Source organism: Triticum urartu, chromosome 3 (assembly GCF_003073215.2).
Source record: "Triticum urartu cultivar G1812 chromosome 3, Tu2.1, whole genome shotgun sequence".
NCBI classification, from domain to species: Eukaryota; Viridiplantae; Streptophyta; class Magnoliopsida; order Poales; family Poaceae; genus Triticum; species Triticum urartu.
In genome coordinates, this window is record NC_053024.1 from 519,751,253 (window position 1) to 519,769,957 (window position 18,705).

The window sequence follows — 18,705 nt, forward strand, 5'->3', positions numbered from 1 at the left end:
AATTTATCATGAACTTAGTCCTAGTAGTATTAGCATATCTATGTTGTAGATCAATAGCTCGCGATGTTTCCCCCCATTTAATTTTTATATGTTCCTAGAGAAAACTAAGTTGAAAAATGTTAGTAGCAATGATACGGATTGGATCCGTGATCTGAGGATTATCCTCATTGCTGCACAGAAGAATTATGTCCTTGATACACCGCTAGGTGACAGACCTATTGCAGGAGCAGATGCAGACGTTCTGAACGTTTGGCTAGCTCAGTATGATGACTACTTGATAGTTTAGTGCACCATGCTTAACGCTTAGAATCGGAACTTCAAAGGCGTTTTTAACATCATGGAACATATGAGATGTTCCAGGAGTTGAAGTTAATGTTTCAAGCAAATACCCGAGTTGGGAGATATGAAGTTTCCAACAAGTTCTATAGCTAAAAGATGGAGGAGAATAGCTCAAGCAGTGAGCATGTGCTCAGATTGTCTAGGTACTACAATCGCTTGAATCAAGTGGGAGTTAATCTTCCAGATAAAATAGTGATTGACAGAATTCTCTAGTCACCATCACCAAGTTAGTAGAACTTCATGAAGAACTATAATATGCAAGGGATAACAGAAACGATTCCCAAGCTCTTCGCGATGCTTAAATCGACGAAGGTAGAAATCAAGGAAAGCATCAAGTGTTGATGGTAAACAAAACCACTAGTTTCAAGTAAAGGGACAAAGGGAAGAAAGGGGAACTTCAAGAAGAACGACAAGCAAGTTGCTGCTCAAGTGAAAAACCCAAGTCTGGACCGAAACCTGAAACTGAGTGCTTCTACTGCAAAGGGACTGGTCATTGGAAGCGGAACTACCCTAAGTATTTGGCGGATAAGAAGGATGGCAAAGTGAACAAAGGTATATTTGATATACATATTATTGATGTGTATTTTACTAGTGTTCGTAGCAACCCCTCGGTATGTGATACTGGTTCAGTTGCTAAGAGTAGTAACTTGAAACGGGAGTTGCAGAATGAACAGAGACTAGTTAAGGGTGAAGTGACGATGTGTGTTGGAAGTGGTTCCAAGATTGATATGATCATCATTGCACACTACCTATACTTTCAGGATTAGCGTTGAACCTAAATAAGTGTCATTTGGTGTTTGCGTTAAGCATGAATATGATTTGATCATGTTTATTGAATACGGTTATTCATTTAAGTAAGAGAATAAATTGTTGTTCTGTTTACATGAATAAAACCTTATATGGTTACACACCCAATGAAAATGGTTCATTGGATCTAGATCGTAGTGATACACATATTCATAATATTGAAACCAAAAAATGCAAAGTTAATAATGATAGTGCAACTTATTTGTGGCACTGCCGTTTAGGTCATATTGGTGTAAAACGCATGAAGAAAATTCATGCTGATGGGATTTTGGAATCACTTGATTATGAATCAATTGATGCTTGCGAACCATGCCTCATGGGCAAGATGACTAAGACTCCGTTCTCCGGAACAATGGATCAAGCAACAGATTTGTTGGAAATCATACATACTGATGTATGTGGTCCGATGAATATTGAGGCTCGCGACAGGTATCATTATTTTCTGATCTTCACAGATGATTTGAGCAGATATGAGTATATCTACTTGATGAAACACAAATCTGAAACATTTGAAAAGTTCGAAGAATTTCAGAGTGAAGTGGAGAATCATCGTAACAAAAATAAAAGTTTCTACGATATGATCGCAGAAGGAAAATATTTGAGTTACGGGTTTGGCCTTCAGTTAAAACATTGTGAAATAGTTTCACTACTCACGCCACCTGGAACACCACAGTGTAATGGTGTGTCTGAACGTCGTAATCGTACTTTATTAGATATGGTGCAATCTATGATGTCTCTTACTGATTTACCGCTATCATTTTGGGGTTATGCATTAGAGACAGCTACATTCACGTTAAATAGGGCACCATCTAAATCCGTTGAGACGACACCGTATGAACTATGGTTTGGCAAGAAACCTAAGTTGTCGTTTCTTAAAGTTTGAAGTTGCATTGCTTATGTGAAAAAGTTTCAATCTGATAAGCTCAAACCCAAATCGGAGAAGTGCGTCTTCGTAGGATACCCAAAAGAAAATGTTGGGTACACCTTCTATCACAGATCCGAAGGCAAGATATTCATTGCTGAGAATGGATCCTTTCTAGAGAAGGAGTTTCTCTCGAAAGAAGTGAGTGTGAGGAAAGTAGAACTTGATGAGGTAACTGTACCTGCTCCCTTATTAGAAAGTAGTTCATCATAGAAATCTGTTCCTGTGACTACTACACCAATTAGTGAGGAAGCTAATGATGATGATCATGTAACTTCAGATCAAGTTACTACCGAAACCTCGTTGGTAAACCAGAGTGAGATTCGCACCAGAGTGGTACGGTAATCCTGTTCTAGAGGTCATGTTACTTGACCATGATGAGCCTACGAACTATGAGGAAGCGATGATGAGCCCAGATTCCGCGAAATGGCTTGAGGCCATGAAATCTGAGATGAGATCCATGTATGAGAACAAAGTATGGACTTTGATTGACTTGCCCAATGATTGGTGAGCCATTGAGATTAAATGGATCTTCAAGAGGAAGACGGACGCTGATATTAGTGTTACTATCTACAAATCTAGAATTGTCGCAAAAAGGTTTTCGACAAGTTCAAGGTGTTGACTATGATGAGAGTTTCTCACTTGTATCTATGCTTAAGTCTGTCCGAATCATGTTAGCAATTGCCGCATTTTATGAAATCTGGCAAATGGATAAACAAAAACTGCATTCCTTAATGGATTTATTAAAGAAGAGTTGTATATGATGCAACCAGAAGGTTTTGTCAATCCTAAAGGTACTAACAAAATATGCAAGCTCCAGCGATCCATCTATGGACTGGTGCAAGCATCTCGGAGTTGGAATATACGCTTTGATAAGTTGATCAAAACATATAGTTTTATACAGACTTGCGGTGAAGCCTGTATTTACAAGAAAGTGAGTGGGAGCACTACAACATTTCTGATAAGTATATGTGAATGACATATTGTTGATCGAAGATAATGTAGAATTATTCTGCAAAGCATAAAGGAATGTTTGAAAGGAGTTTTTCAAAGAAAGACCTCGGTGAAGCTGCTTACATATTGAGCATCAAGATCTATAGAGATAGATCAAGACACTTGATAAGTTTTTCAATGAGTACATACCTGGACAAGATTTTGAAGTAGTTCAAAATGGAACAGTCAAAGAAGGAGTTCTTTCCTGTGTTACAAGGTGTGAAGTTGAGTAAGACTCAAAACCCGACCACGGCAGAAGATAGAGAGAAAATGAAAGTCATTCCCTATGCCTCAGCCATAGGTTCTATAAAGTATGCCATGCTGTGTACCAGACCTATTGTATACCCTGCCCTGAGTTTGGCAAGGGAGTACAATAGTGATCTAGGAGTAGATCACTAGACAATGGTCAAAATTATCTTTAGTGGAATAAGGATATGTTTCTCGATTATGGAGGTGACAAAAAGGTTCGTCGTAAAGGGTTACGTCGATGCAAATTTTGACACTGATCTAGATGACTCTAAATCTGGATACATATTGAAAGTGGGAGCAATTAGCTAGAGTAGCTCCGTGCAGAGCATTGTTGACATAGAAATTTGCAAAATACTTACGGATCTGAATGTGGCAGACCCGTTGACTAAACTTCTCTCACAAGCAAGACATGATCACACCGTAGTACTCTTTGGGTGTTAATTACATAGCGATGTGAACTAGATTATTGACTCTAGTAAACCCTTTGGGTGTTGGTCACATGTCGATGTGAACTATGGGTGTTAATCACATGGTGATGTGAACTATTGATGTTAAATCACATGGCGATGTGAACTAGATTATTGACTCTAGTGCAAGTGGGAGACTGAAGGAAATATGCCCTAGAGGCAATAATAAAGTTATTATTTATTTCCTTATATCATGATAAATGTTTATTATTCATGCTAGAATTGTATTAACCGGAAACATAATACATGTGTGAATACATAGACAAACAGAGTGTCACTAGTATGCCTCTACTTGACTAGCTCGTTGATCAAAGATGGTTATGTTTCCTAACCATAGACATGAGTTGTTATTTGATTAACGGGATCACATCATTAGGAGAATGATGTGATTGACTTGACCCATTCCGTTAGCATAGCACTTGATCGTTTAGTTTGTTGCTATTGCTTTCTTCATGACTTATACATGTTCCTATGACTATGAGATTATGCAACTCCCGTTTACCGGAGGAACACTTTGTGTGCCACCAAACGTCACAACGTAACTGGGTGATTATAAATGTTCTCTACAGGTGTCTCCAAAGGTACTTGTTGGGTTGGCGTATTTCGAGATTAGGATTTGTCACTCCGATTGTCGGAGAGGTATCTCTGGGCCCTCTCGGTAATGCACATCACTTAAGCCTTGCAAGCATTGCAACTAATGAGTTAGTTGCAGGATGATGTATTACGGAATGAGTAAAGAGACTTGCTGGTAACGAGATTGAACTAGGTATTGAGATACCGACGATCGAATCTCGGGCAAGTAACATACCGATGACAAAGGGAACAACGTATGTTGTTATGCGGTCTGACCGATAAAGATCTTCGTAGAATATGTGGGAGCCAATATGAGCATCCAGGTTCCGCTATTGGTTATTGACCGGAGACGTGTCTCGGTCATGTCTACATTGTTCTCGAACCCGTAGGGTCCGCACGCTTAACATTACGATGAAAGTTTCATTATGAGTTTATATATTTTGATGTACCGAAGGTTGTTCGGAGTCCCGGATGTGATCACGGACTTGACGAGGAGTCTCGAAATGGTCGAGACATAAAGATCGATATATTGGACGACTATATTTGGACACCGGAAAGGTTCCGAGTAAGATTGGGACAATACCGGATCACCGGGAGGTATATGGGCCTTATTGGGCCTTAGTGGAAAGGAGGGGAAAGGAGCAAGGGAGGGGGCGCTCCCCCCAAGCCCAATCCGAATTGGGAAGGGGGCCGCCCCCCCTTTCCTTCCTCCCTCCTTCCTCTTCCTTCCCTCTCCTACTCCTAATAGGAAAAAGGGGAGTCCTACTCCCGGTGGGAGTTGGACTCCCCCCTTGGGCGCGCCACCCTCCTTGGCCAGCCCCCTCCTCCACTCCTTTATATACGGGGGCAGGGGGGCACCCCAGAGACAACAATTGATCATTGGTCTCTTAGCCGTGTGCGGTGCCCCCTCCACCATAATCCTCGATAATATTGTAGCGGTGCTTAGGCGAAGCCCTGCGACGGTAGAACATCAAGATCGTCACCACGCTGTCGTGCTGACGGAACTCATCCCTGACACTTTGCTGGATCGGAGTTCGGGGATCGTCATCGAGCTGAACATGTGCAAAAACTCGGAGGTGCCGTAGTTTCGGTGCTTGATCGGTTGGGCCGTGAAGACGTACGACTACATCAACCGCGTTGTTATAACGCTTCCGCTTCCGATCTACGAGGGTACGTAGACAACACTCTCCCCTCTCATTGCTGTGCATCACCATGATCTTGCGTGTGCGTAGGAATTTTTTTGAAATTACTACATTCCCCAACACAAATGTGCTGCAGAACCTGCAACTGTAGTAGGTTACTGTCCTTGATTCAGTCATCGCTTCACGTAGGATTTCAGTTAGGATGAAAAAATCATTTAAATTCCTTTCACTTTTCTCTTAGGGGTGTCCTTTGATGGAAGAATTTGATCAGTTTGTTCAATATCAAAGTTTGAGGAAAGAAACTGAGGTTGGTTGTTTGGCATGTGTGATTTCAAAATGCATTTCTTCTTAGGAAGTGATATGAACTAACAAATTTTAACACACACGAAAATGGTGTCCAGGAACTGATTGAGAGCCAAGAAGCTGAAATAGGGTTCAATTTATTTGGGGGCATTGACAAAGAAATAGAATAAGCTGCACCAAACATCATCACGGAACATTTGCGAATGTCAAATAACAATGAACAGACTGTAAGTACTTACAAAACTGGGTAGTGCAAATATAATTCTAGCATACATTTTTCTCAATCATAAATTGTGGCAAGATCTTGACTATAGTTGTAGTGTTTAATAGAAAGTATATTTTCATTGTTTTTGCTAGGCAATGGACATAAATGATGAGAACAACTACAATGTTACGGAATCATCTTCAGCAGTAGTGCTAAGTTTGAGCAAACAGATCAGTGTGAGAAAAAAAGGGAAAAGCTGCAAGTGATTGTGTTGGGAAATAAAATAAATTGAGAAATGATATGGCTATTAACACATAAATAAATGTTTACAAGACAGTGTTGGTGAGAACATGTGCAGTGAACCTTTGACAACAACAGAAGAAGTGGAAAATATTTGTCGTGAGGTAAGATTCTGCATTTCTGGGAAAAGAATAAAAAAAGACCTTCTAGATATTAACTTTGTTTTCTAAAGATTCTTATTCTGATGTCGAATAGTTGTGTTCCTTCCCTTTGCAGGTACTTTCTTTGGCTCAGAATTCTGACTGTGATTATGAAGGAAATTCTGAGAGCGAAGATTCTGATGAAGACACAGTAGCTTGTACGGTGAATGAAGAGTATGTGTTCCCTACACCAGACGAAACATACAATTCTAGTACGCCAGAAGTTGGTAAAGTGTTCTCAACACTGGATGAAGCTTCCCGCTTTGTAAATGTTTATGCTCAGTTGAATGGTTTCGCAATGATAAAGGGAAGGAATATAAGAACATGAAGTTGTATTTCCGGTGCAACAAAAGTAGGAAAAGACCAAGTGTCAACACTGGTTTGAGGAAAAGGAAGAGAAACATTGTTGAAGGGACAAATTGTCCAATGAGTATAACAGTGAAGTTGGTGGATGACAAGTGGCATATTGCATCAATGTCTCTCGAGCATAACCATGATCTAGTGAGGTCTCCATCACTTACAATTTTTTTCTTAAGCCATAGAAACATGAATGAGGCAGAAATCATGTTGTCAAAACTGCTTCAAGAACACAGAGTGAAACCGAGAAGAATCATGAGCATATTCAGAAAGCTCTGTGGTGGGAAGCTGGGAAACATTACCATTGATATGAAGAAACTGGATAATTTGAAACAGGGAGAACGGGTGCGCAAAAAGGAGAACACAGATATTGAATGGACATTGCAGTACATTGAGAAGCTGCAGATTGATACTCCTGGTTTCTGCTACAGGATGCAAAGAGATACAGACAACACGGTTCTCAGCTTGTTCTGGACAGATGCTCGTTCCCGATTGAACTACCGGTTGTTTGGTGAGATTATATCATTTGACACCACTTATAGCACAAACAATTGTGTTTGGTTGGGCGCTATTGCAAGATGAGACTTCAGATACTTTTGTGTGGCTGTTTGAAACTTTCATGGAGGTCATGCAGTGGAAAAAACCAGGGATAATATTGATAGACCAAGACGCAGGGATGAAAGCTGCTATTCCTCAAGTATTTCCAGATGCATTACATAGGTTCTGTCTTTGGCATATATTTAAAAATGTGCGGGAAAACATCAGTCCTTTCATGGCTATGAGGGAAAACATGGAGAAAGATATGATGAAGTGTTTATTACAATCCATTACCGTTGAAGAATTTGAAGGAAGATGGGAGAAATTTGTTCTGAAGTATCAGTGTGCTAAACATGCTCACATCAAAAGGATGTGGGAGAACCGGACCTTCTTTGTTCCTGCTTATTTTCGAGGCATGTTTTGCCCTTTCATCAAGTCAACGAGCCGTAGCGAAAGCTTCAACTCAAATTTCAAAGACTACATCAAGAGGAAAGATACTATAGAGGCATTCATGAAACAGTACATGCTATTCCAAGAGAATGTTGTTCACATAGAAAATCAGGACAGGTTCTTGTCGAATGAGAAGACTCCTGTCTTTTGGAGTCATCACGCTGTTGAACGGCATGCAGCAGCAATATATACCAGAGGAATCTACTTGAAGTTTTTGACAGAATTAGTGAATGCAACAGCTTTTAAAGTTATTGAAATTGAGAAGGATAAAGTGTATGATTTGAAAAAAACACATCAGGTATGAGAAACCAGAATTCACAAGAGAAATGTTCAGAGTCCATGTGGACCTTACTACTGGTTCATTCAAATGTTTCTTTGTGAAGTTTGAGCGTGATGGTATTATTTGTTGCCATATCCTTAGACTTTTTACGCAGTTTGACATTACCCATATTCCAGATAAGCTGATTGTTGAGAGGTGTTCTATTTCTTTTCGAGAAAAAGAGTTGGATAAGTGCAAGAAAGAAATTGTGTTGCTTACAGGTGAAGATCAGTCACACAATGCAGTCAGATATGCTATTCTGATGAGTAAAGTTGGTGAAGCTTGCTCAGACATCAGCAAAGATTCTGAACTTAGCAAAGAACTTTTGGATGCTGTTGCTCAAATTCATTCAAAGTACTTGCAAGGAAAGAAACAGCAACCGGAAGTGCAGTCGGAAAATTCATTGAAAGATCCTCCTATACGGCCATCCAAGTCTGTGAACAAAGGAGAAAGATTGAAGTCACAATCTGAAAATAAATCTAGGAAGAAAGCGGCTTCAAAAAAAAAGACTGGTTGATGCTCATCATTATGTTTGCACCAAGGAAGAAAGATAATTTCTGTTTGCAGCAAGGAAGAAGATAATTTCTCTCGATGAAGAACCTTTTGCATTGATAGCTGAGAAAAATTTAGATGGATTTTGATTATTGTGTTGATAATTTTTTGATAAGTTACACTTGTTATAGTTATAGTTGAGCTTGACCTATTTTGTTTATTCTATGGTAATAAGAAAAGTTTTAAAAAACTAAATATGTTTCATTGATATGTTATGTAGATATGTTGTTACAAATGCCTTGCTAAGTAGATTTGAGACACAGGAAGTGCTAAATGTATTTTTAAAAATGAAAAACTGTTTTGATACTGTTGTAGGAGGTCGTTGATATGTTATGTAGATATGTTGTTACAAATGCCTTGCTAAGTAGATTTGAGACACAAGAAGAGCTAGATGTATTTTTAAAGACGTATATGACAAAGACTAAACTTAAACATTAATTCGCAAAAAAATCCTAAAAACTACAGTCCATTTATTGGGTCGAATCGACGACCTCCTACAACTGAATTTTTCGAAATTAAGAATATTTTCTTCGCAATAAAAACATTTACCGGATTTTCGTACAAATTTTGTAAAACAGGAACATTTTGACGATGTGAACAAATTCGAAAAAGGGGAACATTTCTTGAATTTGTGAACAAAAAATAAAAGGTTTACTTTTTAAAAATTCCAAAACATATTTTGAAAAACATGAACTATTATTGAATTTGTGAACAAATTAGGAAAGCTGGAACATATTTTTCAATTCCCAAACATTTTCTGAATCTTGACAACAAATTTTAAAATTTAGATCAATGTTAAAGAAACATTATTTTGAGAACAATATTAAAAGAATCATTATTCGGGGAACATTATTGTGGAGCAAGAAGAGAGTGAACATTTATTTGAGGAACATTATTAAAGGGGGGATTATAATTTCCTTGAATAAAAAAAGTTTACTACAAGAATATAATAATGTTCCTTGATTAATGTTCTTAACAAATGAGTAATTTTTGTTCAAAAACAAATGAATGTTCTCAGGAGTTTTTTAAAAAAATTACTCCTCGGTATCAACAATTATTTGGAGAAAATTATTTGGAGAACAATATTAAAGAAACATTATTCAGGGAACATTATTGGGGGAACAAAAAATTATGAACATTTATTTAGGGAGCATTATTAAAGGGACATTTTTGGAATGAACATTAAGAAATGATAATTTCCTTGAATAAAAAAGTTTTGTACAAATATAATAAATGTTCCTTGAATAATGTTCTTAAAAAATGTTCTTAAAAATATAATAACTCCTCGCTATCAACAATTATTTTGGGGACATTATTTGGAGAACAATATTAAAGAAAAATATTATTCAGGGAACATAATTGTGGAGCAATAAGAGAATGAACATTTATTTGAGGAACATTATTAAAGGGGGAATTATAATTTCCTTGAATAATGTTCCCTCAATAATGTTCTTAAAAAATTATTCAGGGAACATTATTGTGGAGCAAAAAGAAAATGAACATTTTTTGGGGAACATTTTTTAATGTTTATTTGGGGAACATTATTTAGGGAACATTATTGTGTTTTGAAAAAAGTTCTTTCAGGGAACATTATTGTGGAGCAAGAAGAGAATGAACATTTATTTGAGGAACATTATTAAAGGGAGAATTATAATTTCCTTGAACAATGTTCCCTCAATAATGTTCTTAAAAAATTATTTAGGGAACATTATCGTGGAGCAAAAAGAAAATGAACATTTTTTGGGGAACATTTTTAATGTTTATTTGGGTAACATTATTTAGGGAACATTATTGTGTTTTGAAAAAAGTTCTTAAAAATATAATAACTCCTCGGTATCAACAATTATTTTGGGGACATTATTTGGAGAACAATATTAAAGAAACATTATTCAGGGAACATTATTGTGGAGCAAAAACAGAATGAACATTTATTTGAGGAACATTATTAAAGGGGGAATTATAATTTCCTTGAATAAAAAAAGTTTACTACAAGAATATAATAATGTTCCTTGAATAATGTTCTTAAAAAATGAGTAATTTTTGTTCAAAACAAATAAATGTTCTCGTGGGTTTAAAAATGTTCTTCAAGTAAAATAAATTTACATCCGCATCAACGATTTTTGAGGGAACATTATTTGGGGACCATAATTAAAGAAAAAATATATTATTGAGGAAACATTATTTGGCGAAAACATTGTTATATTAATCAAGGGACATTATAGGTGGAAAAAAAATTGAACATTTACTTGGGGACATTATTAAAGGGATATTTTCGAATGAAGATTTAAAAAGTAATAATTGAATAATGTTCCCTTGGGTCAACCAGATTTCCCCGAATAAGAAAAGTTTACTACAAGGATGAAAGAATGTTCCTTGAATAATGTTCCCTCAATAATGTTCTTAAAAAATTATTCAGGGAACATTATTGTGGAGCAAAAATAAAATGAACATTTTTTGGGGAACATTTTTTAATGTTTATTTGGGGAACATTATTTAGGGAACATTATTGTGTTTTCAATGAACATTATTTGGAGAACAATATCAAAGAAACATTATTCAAAGGGACATTATTTTGGGGAGCAAAAAGAAATTGAACATTTATTTGGGGAACATTATTAAAGGGATATTTTTGGAATGAACATTATTAATTTTTTTTTTCGAAAAACACAATGTTGTCTGAAATTTTAAAATGTTCTTCTAGTCAAAATACTTACTCATCGGCATCAACAATTATGGCGAAGGGAAAACATTAACTAGGGAACATTATTAAAGGGACATTTTTGAATTAACATTAAAAAATGATAATTTCCTTGAATAAAAAAAGTTTACTACAAGGATAAAAAAATGCTACTTGAATAATGTTCCCTCGACAATGCTCTTAAAAAATGACTAAATGTCTTCCAAAAAACCCAATGAGGTCTGAAATTTTAAAATGTTCTTGAATAATGTTGTCTGAAACAGAATGTTGTATGAAGGAGCGAAAACAAATTCTAGTCCAAACAAACTATATTCATAACCCGTGTGTGGGTCCAAAAACAAATATCCCAATAAATTACCTGAGCAAGTGCATAATGATGTTATGAGATCCCCTAAGAATTCACATTTTTGAGGGAAACAAAATATATCAGTGAACAAAAAATTCAGCAAAACATTTCTTAGAGAAACATTATTTGGGGAACGTTAACAACAAAATATTAGGAAACATTACTTACGGAACATTATTTAGGGGACTTTTTCATTTTTTTGAAAAAATCTTTTTGAAGTAGACATCCTTTTGAAGTAAAGAATTGTTTGACAGCAATTATAATGGATTTTTTTACAAAACTCTTTTGCAGTAGATATTCTTGATACACAAGTAGAGAGTATGGTAATGAGGTCGTACCTCCTAAATGCCAAATTTCCCAAGAGAAATCACTATTGCTTTTAAAAAAAGAAAAATGTTGCCTTCCGTCTCATTTGCTACAAAAAAGCACATTTTTCGTACCCCCTAAAAGTAAGACAATTTCCATTTCATGGAAATTAATCACACATCTGCTTTGGGAAAAGAAATAAACAACACACTTCATTCAAAAAAAAAATCCTTGAAGACACTCATGTTGGTATGGAAAAGCAAAAACACCTTTAATTGTTCCCGATTGTTATTCTACAACTAAGTTTCTTTGACTGTCTCTCACACAGGAACAGAAAAATAAGTTGTGCTGGTGACACTACTTTCATAAAAAAATAAAATGTACTGAGTCTCCAACATAAATGTTTTCCACACAAAAGAGTGATTTCCACGGAAAGGGAAAAAAGGAACTTAAAAGTTTTCCAAGCAATGACACCGGTGAGTTATCAGTAGTTGTGGTGCACATTCAATTCTAGAAACTCAAAGTATTTGCTTTCTCCACACAACTAGCGGCGCTTCTTCCTCTTCTTGGTTGAAGCATCATCTTCAAGTCCCTCAACATTTTTTCGTTGATGTCACACTTTGCCAGCTTGTAAGCAACGACCTCATGAAATTGAGGAATAATTCCCTGGGACAAATGAAACAGTAAACAACACATTAGCAAAGCATACAAAGAAGCCCTCGATGTTGTTGGGCGGGGGCGGGGGGGGGATAATTTGTGAAAGAAGTTATAGACCAAGAAAGATGAAGACTGATTTGCTAGTGACATACATCATCAAATTCCTTCATGTTCTTCCCATCCCAGATATCCATATACATGATAGGATAGAGAGCACAATTGTGGCTGTACAAAGGTATACATAAATTTCAGCAAAAGGACCTTCTTGGGTGACAGAATGTTAACTGATTATAAGAGTTAAAGACAGAAAAGTGCATGGAGCATAATGATGGTTGCTTTACTCACAGGTTGTCTTGCTGGGGGTATTCCTTAGGAGAAATGCAGTCAAAATTCTCAATATTCTTGTATGTGCATCCAGAAGACTTGAAAATGGTGCCCATGTTGATGATCTACATTAAAAGAAGTATAAGAATTCAACCAGTTCATGGAGCATAATAAACAGTAGTTCAGTTATCTGCGAGTAACTACCGAGTAAAAACTAAAAGTCACAAAAGACTTGATGTTACAAAAGGCACAAGAGTAAAAACTAAAAAACAATAGAAAACAAACCAGATTTGATGTTAACTTGTTGACTTGATTTTGAGGAACAGAACTCCTTGAATCAAAGAAATTGACGGTTTCAAACAAATTGTTAATGCAGAACAAAGTCCAGTGGAATGAATCAACTCTAGGGAAATATAGCTGGATCGCAAACAAAGAAGTAAAATCAGTATAGATGAAGAGAGGATGTGATAATTTGGAGAAGTTGCATTGATAACTGATGTTTACCAAGTAACGCTTGTGTAAGTTCTTGCCATAGTTTAGTTTCTTGAATTCTCTTACACAAGATCGAGAGTTGAAATTCTTGGGATCATCAAGTAACTTCTCCTGGACATCCAAATAAAAGAGATAACAACAGTAAGAACAAAAGTTGCAAAAAGTTCAACACAGAACAAAAAAAGGAAATACTATAGATGAGGAATAGGAAACTTTACCGTGAAGTACGAAGTAAAGCAGTATTTTGAAGGTTCCTTACTTTTTGGATCTGGATTTTCATTCTCATAATTGAAAACTTGGACATAAGCATTGAAGACTTCATTGTGAACATTTCCTATTGCCTTGAGTGAATAATAGAAATGATCATACTCCACAGTAAATCCATTGATGTCAATAATGGCTAGACTGCATTTTTAAAAATTGAAACAGTTAACATATAGAATATACAACAAAGATAGATTGCTTCATGCATATAAAGTACGATGCTCCTAAACAAACTTACTTTTCATTCTTGAATAATTTGTTTCCAAGGTATTTCTTATAAAAATCCTGAACATGAGGTTCAACACTTATCTTTGATATCTTATCTTGAGCAGATAGAACTTTTGCTTTCCTTTTCTTTCGATTTCTCTTCTCTATAGTGCTGGGACCATATATATTCAATGCTGCGTGAGATGATTTGTGCTCAGGTACCTCAGGTACTACATGACCTCTCCAATGAACCAATTACATATAATAAGCTTTGGTATGAAAAACAATGAAGTGTGTAAAAAGAAGGCAGGACATTGCAAAAACTTAAACAAAAAAATTGGAAGTGAAAATTCAGTACAGTGAAAAGCAAACAAAAATGAACAGAAGGGAAAAGCGGTTGATTTCAAAAAGGTGGGAAGTACCTTTGGGGACCGTCTTATCAAGTTCTAGGATTATAATGCCATCAGCATACTTCATGGCAATTTCAATGCCATCTCCCAGATTGTCATTTGATTGTGAGATCACATTCCTTAGCATAATGGCATCTTCAGTTAGAATGTTTGACGAAGCATGCACTTCTTTTGTTCTCGGTCTCATTCACTAACTGAGTTTGTTTGCTCACAGAAACGGGAGTTTCCTGAATATGGACTGTTGTGGGGTTCACATGCTGAAATTCCGTTTCATATGGCGCACTATTGACTACATGTTGAACGCAGTCCACTGGTTGCAATACTGAGATCAGTCGAGTATGAATTGTTTCAGAAAAGGTACCTGAGATCTCAATAAGAGTGTTAACAGCAAATTGAGTACCGTCACTTGTTTGACTATAAGAAATAGGTTGATCAAGTGTGTTGTCAGTATGAATACCATTGTTCCCAGGTGAAATTTCTTCATTCTGAACAATGTTTACAGCTGAAGGTGCTTACTCAGTTTGCTGCACTTGCTGAGGAACTAAATCTTGTTCTGTAACTGGAACTGCTTCTTCAACTTGGATGTCCTTGCTGCTGTGCATTAAGGTAACCTCAGGAGTAGGAGTAACTTGTACATGATCTTGGAATAAAGATGCTCTAATTGGCTCACTGACTATCTGGACTGGGCGATGGTTGGCATTTATTGGTTCATTCTGGTTATTCATGTTGCTACGTGCAAAAAGAACAATAGGATTCATGGTTGAAGTACCAGCAATGTTTACTTGGATGTTTGTATTTGGCCGAAGAGACATGAGAGTTGTTTTGAGATCTGAAAACTGTTCATGAAGCTTCTTCCAAATTTCATCATGCTTTGCAACAACTTGAGATATTATATTCATAACCTATTAGTTCAGGACAGAAAAGTTACATGTGTATTAGTTGTGATATGAGATTGAAATGACAAGACTAAAATATATTGGTAAACAAAAGGTTAAAAATAAGCAGATAAACATAGAAGGAACAAATCATTATCTAGTAAAATCATTATATGTTCAAAGCAGAGGAACAAATTATGCATTGAAGTACTCATATATTGTACTGTTAACACTACAACTCGTTATATTTTGACTATTCATATGTTGCACATGGAACATATTCATGCATTGAAAAATTCGTGTGAGATGTCATTGGTAAACAATGAAAATTAGTTAGACTCTGTTCCTTGTGTTTCATTTTACTCTTGTCAATTGCAGATACAATCTTTTTGGGTCTCAGTTCTTTTCAATGTCAATACAATAGAGAACCGCCTAATTGACAAGGAGGAAATTACCTCTAGCAAAATTCCTACCTCAGTTGACATCGTGAGCACAGCATGTTCATTTTATGAATGCAGAACTCATTCTATTATGTTATATTAGGAACATATTATGTAATTTGTTTTCTTGCGAACAGACTATAGACGTATGGAAACTGATTTCTTAGTTCGCTATGACACTGAAGTGAGATGACTAAAATGTATTGGTAAACAAAAAGGTTAATAACAACTAGATAAAACATACTTCTGGATTACTATTCGAGGTAGATGCAACATTTGAGATGTCATTGGACTTTCGAATGAGATTTTCCTCAACATCATAACTCTGTGGGGCTTTGGACCACTTCTATTGAGCCAATACAATTGCACGAGCACCGTAAGGTGTCCTAGAAATGTCTTTCAGCTGAAAAGAAAAAACAAAGTCAACAAACTGTTCTGAAAGTTCTTAAAGCGAGACCATGAAACCAAGAAAAATGTCATTCCAAAGAATTAAGAATGAAAACATTTTCTCATTGTTTGAAACTATTTTATGCAACTTTTGTCGTCACTTAAACAAATGCGAAAAAAGGATAGAACAAGCTTACTGGTAAGAATCCCAATGCAAATGTATTCTTGGATCTTGGGTTTAAGTCCACTATAGCTACATAGTCAAAGTCATCATTCTGAATATAGGCCATTCTAGGGACTCCATAATTGATACTTCGTTGTTGAGAAGCTTTCGTGAAGTCCACAAAGTCCAGATAGACAATCTAAGAATATTGGGAGCCATAAGAGAACATGAAACAGCAAATCAGTGAATATAAACAAAAATTGCATAACTTAACAATACATTTAAAAAATATGAAAAGTAGGGAAAATTATAAAACTTACAGCAGCTACAGGTAAGCATCCACCAACATAGATTGAATTGTTCAATGGAGTTTCAGTTCTATTGAATAGATTGGTGTTGAAGTTATCAATTTCTTTGTTCAAGTGATCAATGCAAAGTTGAGCCAAATCAAGGGTCTTCAGCTTGCTAATGTCGTGCAGCCCATAAAGAATTTTCCAATTTGCACAATTCTGAGTGGTTGGACAGAAAACAGAACTTATGAAGAGAAACAAGAAACTTCGCATGAAACCTTCCTCAGTCTCGTCATTCTTCATGATAGTGATGATATTATCAAATAGAATGTTCTTCTGGCCATTACCGAGATACTCAGACCTAAGTTAGACCTAAGTTGTAACACTGTAGCCACAACAACTGGATCTGTGCTATCCAGAGGAAAAGGCACAGAACCAGAACGGATCCCAAAAACCTAAATTACCACGTCTCTTCTTAGATGAATTATTTTATCACCCTTTCTGAAAACTCCAGTCCCATTGCAATTCAGGTGGTCCGCAACCATTGAAGGATTGGTATTGGAACCATTAAGTGAGGATGAATATTCAGAAGATTATCGAGCTCATATTTCCTAACAAACGACTTTTAATTATCACTTAAATCAGAAACTGCTTTATGCCACCTGATGGTAGAAAACCTGTGCTTGATGGTACTAGCAGGATATTTGTAAAGTCTAGGCATGTTTAGAGTTGAGGGAGACCTGTATAAAAATTAAAAAAAACTAAGGTCATGAAACAGAGACTAATTAAACACACAGAAGAAAGTATATTAAAAACATGTAAACACATTTGAAAAAATAAATAAATAGAGCAAAAAGCAGATTAAAAATGTTAAAAAAACATCAACCTAAAAAGTACCACATCTTGCAAGTTTCATCTTGCATTACTGGTTTTACATCATATATGAAAAACCACAACCACATCTTATATGAAATATATATCTCATCACGTAATAACAGCCATCTAAAAACAACAAAACTAGCATGAGAACCATCCATGTGTGAAAAAAGGGTAGCACACAAAAGTTATTCTCAAACTGTCATTTAAGAAAAATCTTATTCATATCTTATTTCATGGTTTATTGTGAAAAAGAAAAGAAGAGTGATTCTCCAATCAAATATAAAAGCAGTGAATTAACAGGAATCAATGTATAAAAATATGCCACAAGTTCAACAACCTCGAAAACAGCAAGCACTATTACCCCAAGGGATGCATTTATATTATTAGCTATTACTTATTCAATTCCTCATAACATCACTCTCAGGAAAAAAAGGGCACAATAAAAAGAAATGACATATAACTTCACAGCAAACAAACAAATAAAGTAGGCACTAATTGTTGGTTCCACCTATTCCTACCGTTCACGTTCGTTTCGTTTCCCCACACCCCATGCGCCGGAACCCTGAAAGTCGCCTTTGCCACTCACTACGCTAGGCTAGGGTAGGGTTTTGTGGATGCATCTACGAATTAATCGACAAGGATGGGTGTGGAATCAATAAAATTATAAAACACGTGACGCAACAGTTGAATGCGTTCAGTCAAGCCGTTAAAACAGATTTCCAAGTTTGCTTATCAATTACAAAATACTTTTTTTCTGCATAAGCACATATCAAATGCCTATCAGTCCTACAGCAGAAAAATGATTGTGCATCACAATGCTGCCAGATTAATGAGAGGGGGGATGATTTAAGGGACAATTTCTTGGATGGTGCAAATGTAGGCAAATTATTTTCCATCCTCATTAAGAAATCAACAAACTCAGTCAACAAACCAACAAATTATTTTCTGCATAGGCACATATCAAATGTGAAGAACCTTCACTTTGGTTGGACAAATCTTAGTGGAATAAAAAATTTGGTTTGTCAAAATATCATCCAGCACAGAAACAGTACTAGTAAATAGTTACCCAAGCATATGTGAAAAAAATTCCATGTCATCTTCAGATGCTACTACAAAAATCAGAAAACACACAGAGACGACCATGCTACACAAAGCACCTACCATAATCAACAAAACAAAACATAAAATCTCAAGGACAAGTACCAGAACACATAACCCCCTAACAACATCCTGCTGAAAATCATACCCCTGAATCCAAATCTCTGAACACAACCCCCTAACATCATCATGCTGAATCATACCCCCTAATCCA